The sequence below is a fragment of the Epinephelus moara genome, chromosome 3 (genome assembly GCF_006386435.1).
Source record: "Epinephelus moara isolate mb chromosome 3, YSFRI_EMoa_1.0, whole genome shotgun sequence".
Lineage (NCBI taxonomy): Eukaryota > Metazoa > Chordata > Actinopteri > Perciformes > Serranidae > Epinephelus > Epinephelus moara.
This window is the reverse complement of record NC_065508.1, coordinates 36,094,986-36,102,704: the sequence shown is the minus strand read 5'-3', so window position 1 is coordinate 36,102,704 and position 7,719 is coordinate 36,094,986. Positions and strand designations below refer to the sequence as shown.

The 7,719-nt window shown below is 40.1% G+C and overlaps 1 long non-coding RNA gene across 1 annotated transcript in view; it reads left to right on the top strand.

The window, feature by feature from the left end:
- LOC126385034 (uncharacterized) overlaps nt 1–6,170 on the top strand; it is a 6,331-nt gene extending 161 nt beyond the window's left edge. The window contains exons 2-3 of the long non-coding RNA XR_007569393.1: nt 67–2,593; nt 3,481–6,170. This is a non-coding gene — a long non-coding RNA (uncharacterized LOC126385034). The remainder of the gene's footprint in view (nt 1–66; nt 2,594–3,480) is intronic.
- The last annotated feature ends 1,549 nt before the right edge of the window (nt 6,171–7,719 follow it).

Sequence of the window (7,719 nt, the reverse complement as noted above, 5' to 3'; positions counted from 1 at the left end):
TAGTGAAGTTTAAGGATGCCTTCAGTATGTTGTTAATGTGATTTTATGGGCAATTTATCAGTCGAGGTCTCCTCCTCTGCAAAGCAAACTGACCCGGTGGCTACAGGTAATAGCGCAGTTTTGAAGCCACTGTTTTTCCGAGATGAAGGACTGATTGTTGAGCTGCTGTTAACAGTTAACTAAATTAACTAATTTGCATATTGTGGCGTCACTAGGTGGTGGCCATATTGGATTTCATAAATCTCAGTAAAACAGCATTTTGAACGTATTTACACAGTAGATTTCTTTTGTTTTGTGCTGTTTTTGTCATCTCATCCTCAAAATAAAGGAACAGGAATCTGATGGGAGTAAATTAACTCATCTAATTTGCATATTGTGGCATCACTAGGCGGCGGCCATATTGGATTTCATAAATCTCAGTAAAACATCCAAAGATTCAAATCATTCAAACTTTATTTTATTAAAGGCAGCTATTCAGTGTGGCGTCAGCTTTTCAACAAACTTTCAAACATTCAAATCATTCAAACTTTATTGTATTCTAGGCAGCACTGCAGCGTGGCTTCAGCTTGCAGCATTCACACGCGCAATTTCTTCAGAAATTGCTTCTCTAGTTACATTATGAACTTTTATTACATTTAAGTATTATGAGCCGTTATTATTAGCCATTATTACATTATGAGTTGCTACATAACACCTCGAAGGGCACTATCATTATTTTAAATCTACTAACGGTACAGAAAAGTGCTAACATAAAAATAGGAATGTGTAGTACTGTAGCGTTACACCACATGTGAATGACTGTAGCCTAGGCTGACCAAACGTCCTCTTTTGCCCGGACATGTCCACTTTTGACATCTTGTCCGGGGCGTGCGGGGGGTGTTTATAAATTGATGATAATGTCCGGTTTTCCTTGTGTGTGTGTGTGTGTGTGTGTGTGTGTTAGAGTGCGGCACGGGCTGCATATTTCTGTCCAAACCCGTCCGAACCCGACAGTCATTCTGTTTTGTTATGTCCGAAACCGAACCGAGCTTTGGATTCCTCCACACCATCCAATGTGAGGTGCCTCTTTATGAGGCTGGACAAGATTGAAAATTCTATCTCCAACATTGTGTCCATTTTAATGAAAGATATGAGATCTGAAGACCCTGAGATTGAAGAGCTTTCCAGGCCACTAAACACTACAGAAGAACTTGAAGAAGCTTGTGAAAAGCTAAGTGACGCTGCTTACATAAAGAAAGTGGTATGTGCAATGTTGCTGTGTGTGCAAAACAGCCACTTCGTAGTGAATATAGATGTGAACAATTTTTTGAAGTTGCATTTCATGATTTATGTACTTTAAAGTCTTGAAGCACTCTGATTTTCAGTGAATAATAACCACTTGCATTTATTTTGGATTTGGCTATACTGTACAATAATTAGTGATGGGTATTGTTAGGGCTGGACGATTAATCGAATTTTAATCATGATTTCGATTTTGGCTTCTCACGATCATAAAAACATTATAATCGAAGAAAAACGATTAACGCGCCGCGTGGCGTGTATGTAAGTGAATGCACCTGTGTTATGTGCAGCAGCAGCAAGCGTGTGACGTGTGTGGATCAATAATATGTGGAGCGAGCGATTGAGAACATGGCAGAAAGGTAGGACAACTTCAGTCATCTGTCATTGTCACGCTGTCGTGTCTGCCCCCCAAGACAACACGAGCGGGAAAAAAAAAGTCCAAAAAAGTTAATAACTTACAAATTATGGCGAAAAGGTGGTTTCTTGCAACCCTAGAATTAAGATAAAAATATTCACAAACAAAAAAACACTTCTGGTTGCTGATAAGTAGTGTTTAACTTTTGATTTAACACTAAAAATTAAAACCCTCGGTGCGCACAGCAGCGCAAGCAGACGGATGCGCGACTCAGAGCAGCATGTGTCACTGACACCAGACTGGTGGAAAATGTCACCATCAGCATATTATTTTACATCAATAAAATCTATTTTATCGTTATTTTGAGTCACACTGTTGAAAGAATTTAGCTGTCTGTGTTCAAGCAAGATAATAGGTCTCCATCAAGCCCCAACCTCCGGGGGAGACGAGTGAGGCCAATGCGGAAGTGCCAAAAACTGCAGTTCACTGACTGTCCACTTGAGGCTGGCTCCGGAAGTGAGTCAATTCCCATAGACCCCCATGTTAAAATGCCCAGCTTTAGAGCAGCCTGGTACAAAAAATGGTTTTGGTCTGTATAGTTAATTTCCCCTTTCATGACAACTGAAATATTTAAATGTTATTAAGGTTTGAAATTGCGCATAATTAAGGGCGTGGTCACTTTGAGTGACAGGTCGCACCATCACGGGTGGCTAACTAGCATGCTAACTAGCCGCTGGCTTCGCTGCGCTGAGCTCGGCGTAGCTGAGCTCAGACTCGGCCGTCTGCTCGGCGTCATCTCAACCAATTCGTGCCCATGTTCAAGGCATTGAACCTGTCCTCTCAGCCGTGTTTGTGCCTTTTGGATATTTTTTCAGGCAAATATTGGAGTAATATGGCTTGCTGTTCGATTAATTATACCAACAGACCGTCCAAGAAGTCTGTGCTCCAGGTTTTTCGGTAAGTGAAATTCGGAAATTCTAGTATTATTTTATTTATGTTTATATGTTAGCACTAATTAGCGGGTATCGGTGTCTGCGGTCACTACGGTCACCACCTAGCTTGTCAGCAGCGTGTATCGGTGTCTGCGGTCACCACCTAGCTTGTCAGCTTATTATTATATTATTAAGCCTTTATTTAATACATGTAAAATCACGTTGATACCGGAGGTCTCATTTTCAAGTGCGACCTGTATCACAGCAGCAACATCCACATCAAGTTACAGAGCCACAGACAATACGATACAACACAAGCTTAGCTCGTTAACTAGCTAACCAGCCAGCTAACGGTTAGCCTTCGAGCAAGACGCCAGTCCGGGGATGCATCGAAGTCAGAGCCTGACAGAGAAGTGTTAGGATTTAGGCATTTAGGGAGAGAATATTTTGAACAAAAGGCTGAGGCTGTGTGAGGTTTGAAAATAAAGGTCCACCACGTTAGTTAGCTAACGTGTTGCAATGTTAACGTTGTCATATGAGCAGTGTAACGTTAACGTAACATTAAGGCTATACTTGTGTAAGTAAATTAAAAAGTGGCGAACTGTGTGAAATTACAATAAGGTGTGTAACGTAATTAAAAAAAACTAATGTGACATTTGACTGTCACATATAAAATATTAAGAAGATTAGTGTATGATATAGGCCTGTAGGCCTGTGATATAGGCCCAATAGATAATGCACAGACAGAATATGGAGACTGATGGCCACCACCTTTGTGTTTTGCTAAAATAAATTGATTATGATCTGTTGAACATTGAAGTAATTTAAGTTGTATTGTTTGCATGTAAAAGTGTCTGTGAAGTAGGTAGCTAACACATATATTACTTTTAATATCTATTTGTCTGTGTAAAGTTTTCCTCTAGGTGACCCAGACAGACTGGACCAGTGGACACTCAACACGAGGAGACAGAACTGGACTCCAAACAAGACTTCCCGTCTGTGCAATGAACACTTTGAGAGTCATCACTTCAGCACTGACTCCAGGATAAAGACACCTTTTTTCATACAGTACCTCACAAAGAGTCAAGAAACTTATTAGTTTAAAATGATGAATTATTGTCCATAATACATTTTAAATGCATTACATAAATTACTAATTGTCATACATTACTAAGTACTCAATTAGGGCACAGCTTCCTCTGTACTATTACTGATAAGGTGAAATTACTGACACGCCAGTGCAGTTTAGTGTTCCCCTGATGCAAAAGGCCAAATGAAGATTTTATCAATCAAGGAACATGACATGTATTTACCAACTTTAACATTTTAGTGCCTTTTATGCAAAGACCCTTTATCAAAGTGAGAATTGCTACCTTTTCCCCCACACACAGTCTGTGAAGAACCAATGGAAAAAATATTCTCATGAGACAGCCGAACATAGCATGATTCCACAGTGGCAGTGAGCTTTGATAACAGTTCAGTTTCCTTTTGATAGCAACAATTATTTTAATGTGAATGAATTGCATGTTGTACATTCATACTCCAGTTGTTTTGAGAGTACAGTTAAATTTAAAATCACATTCAAATATAAAGTCAAATATCTACAGAACTTAAACACAAAACTATTTTATGAATGACAGCCACTTACTCAGCAATAAGATCATTTTGGTGGTGAGTGGGCTTTTAACCAAGACAGGCTGTAGTCAATGTTTTCTACCTGTGTTTTTAACCTGTCATCTTTTTCTCTTGTAGGACACTTGAGGAAAGTTACAACGCCTCGACCAATTTGATGTTTGCTCCACAGTAAAGAGGTTGTTTCACAAGAAATTAAGATTTTGCAAATTATGACACTGGGTCCTAATCCATAGGTTTTATAATTACTGTTATAAGTCTTTTCATTTATTTCATGTGTACTTTTTTTTAACCTTTTAATAGTGATGATTTCATGAATGCAAGCTTTGACTTAATTTTGTTAAACTGTTTGTGTAATGGTTATAACTTTTGCTATATAAAATGGATCAGACAAAATTTACTTCAGAGTAAAAGCAAATTTTTTGAAAGCTGTCATTCATCAGTTTCCTGTGATGATTGGAAATATAGTGGTGATTTAAACCATTAACAAAATATAATCGTTATTAATGGAATCTTAATGTTTTCATTTATGTCTTAACATTTACCCAAGTTTGCATTTATCTTAGCAGAATGTAAAAAAAAAATGAAAAGCTGATGTTATGTGCTGGTTTTGTTTGAACATTTCTTTAAGACAAATGAAGAAAATTTCACTGAGAAACTATTCTCCTTTTGTGAAAAACAAGGAAATATTTGCACACTGAATAGTTTTAAGTCCCGTAGGAGGTATTATTTATTTGTGACGTTGTGACATATGAGAAGGTTCTGTGGGTATTGCTCGGTATTGAGGCTTATATAGTGAGGCTAAAAAAAACAACACATAATTGGCTGATTATCTTTCTGTTTGCCTCACTATGAAAACTTCACGATACCTTTGCCTGAGGAAGACCCTCTCAGAGTTGGCAACATAGTGAACAAGTGATACCTCCTTGGGGGCTTCAAAACTATTGTGTCCAGCTAATTCTTTGTTTTTCACTTTGAGCCCTTTTATCCAGTCACATTCTTCTGTGTTAAAACTAGACTTCTAACAGAGCAGCAAACAAAGGTTACTCTCCAAAATCTTCTCAGGCTCTGCTGCTGGGTGTAAGGTGCTTAGTTATCTTCAAGTACAAAGTTAAAATAATCAGGCCCACACAGAAATGGACTGCTTAATTTTTTGTCAGTGACAATGTTAAACATTAATGCTTAATGTTTTATCTGTAGTGTATGATTTGTTTGTCCTTTCAATTGACAGTCAGATTTGATTGTGAAATACAACATTCAGTCAGTAACAAAGACAAAAGGAGTGCAAATATAAATAGAATTTATTGAAATTTTAAACAAGTTATAGATGAATATCAAAAACTCAACATTAGCCATGACAGCCTGGGCTATGTTCAGGCCTAACAAAATGTGTCCTAAAGGCCAAATTCAAAAGCAGTGACACTGCCAACTGTAAGCAGTTCACTGCGTTTGGAGGTGGTCTTTAAGACAATTAACTAATTTACTTAAAAACATATAATTTCTCCTAGGTGTGAGATGAATGTGTCTGATGTGAGGGTGCTCAATTATGGCACCATTTAAACTATGAACAAATGTAGCCATAACACTGTAAACACATTTCCTGGCCTTATCAATCTTTGCTGGATTGCCACCAGCCTCCCACCTGCACCTTTGGGCCAATGAAGAAAATATTATCTTAATGCCAGGATGCTGGAGGTGAAGCTGGTGCAGGTCCTCCTTCATCATGCTGACCAGCTTGGCACTGCTGACCTTCCCCATGTCATTGCCGCCACAGTGGGTGATGAGGACATCTGGTGCTGCTCTTCCTCGCAGGGAGTGGGAAAAGAAGGAGAGAAGGCCTCCCCACTGCAGTCCACCCCAGCCAAACCAGCAGACATGGACGCCCGGCATGCTGAGGGTGCTTCCCAAGGTCTCTGCAGCTCTCTGGACACTACACCGGACATAGCTGTCACCAATGATCCACACTATGCATATGAAAGTAAAATGAGTGTAATAAATAATTAGTGTTATATATTTTAAAAAAAAGTTGAAGCTTTTTTTTTTTTAAGATAACAGCTGAATCATTGTTTCAAGGTTTGTTGTATAACATTAGTTTCAGCTAAACTCAACTTACCTCAAGTTTCGTGAGGGAGCTGCATGGGAACTGGCACCAAGCGGGAGCAGACAACACCACAGGGCTAGCCAAAGTAGCGTAGCTTGTTAGCCTCGTAGCTTGCTAGTCTAGCTTGTTAGCCTTAGCTAACTTAGCAGCGCCGAGCGAGGTGGGCGTGTTTAGGCAACCAGGCTTCCTTCGGCCCGCCTCTTTGCCCATTTTTGATTGTCCGGGAGTTGGGCGGTGTCAGGCACTATCAAGATGGCGACGTCCAGAGTGGAGTATTTTGAGCTTCAAATCCACTCTTCAGAAACGGATGGGTGACGTCACGGTGACTACGTCCGTTATTTTATACAAATTTGTTTTATAAAAATTATTAAACTCACCTGGCACTGTTGAGTCCACATAAAAAAAATCCTGCCACTCGACACTCCGTCCGGTCTCCTCATTGCATGCAGAGTACAGACATTGTTGTATTGCTCCGCCTCCATTAACAGGCCATTGTCAGTGAAATAGTCTCATTCCGCCGGTGGAAGTAGTCTTCTAGTTTGACTTACAAACCCAAGTTCAATTAACACATACAAATCTGACACAATTCTCAAATAGTTAACACAATGAATAGCTGAAAGTTTTACTTTCTAAAACTCGTAAAATTTGTCAGAGCTCTTTGTGTTAAAGAGAGGTAGTAAGTGGACATAACTAAATGAGGCTGCAATGTTTTACAGTGCATTAACTGGTAACAATAGGCCCGTTTCCACCGCAGGAACTTCGGGGTAATTTTATGGGGCCGGGGCCGTTGGTGCGTGTCTCCACCACAGGAACCACCCCCGAAGGACAGAGTTCCGGAACTTTTACAGGGGCTAAACAAGTCCCTGCCTCGGAGTANATTCAGTTTTGGGAAATCACGATGTCTAGAAAGCATCAGCTGACAGGGACAGCTAACAGTAGCAGCAAAGCTAACATCAGGATGTCCTCTGTTAAAAGCCTCCCGTTGTCGGATACGACATGAAACTACTCCAGTTAGCTCAATCATATTGTAACTAAGACATCCGCTGGAAAAAATATTTTTTTCCACGGACCGTGACCGGAGTTATTAAAGACACCGCTAACGGCTAACGGCGTCCCTACGCCCCTACGTCGCCCCGGTCATAATGGTCGCGCAACGATTACGTCACATACAGAGCCCGGTAACTTTACAGGAACCTTCCTCCTACTACACTCTCTGAGACACGGCGGTTGAGAGGGCCGAGCGAGAGGATGTTCCTGTAGTAGTTCCTGCCCCCCAAACAGTACCAGGAACTTCTTCAGTGGAAACGGGCCTTAAGCAGTTAATTTTTAAGGAAAACAAAGTTATTAAATACAAGAGGCTTTTCTTTTTGTCCAGTGCTTCTTTGACTTTCAAACTGCTACCCATTTAGAGGTGATGA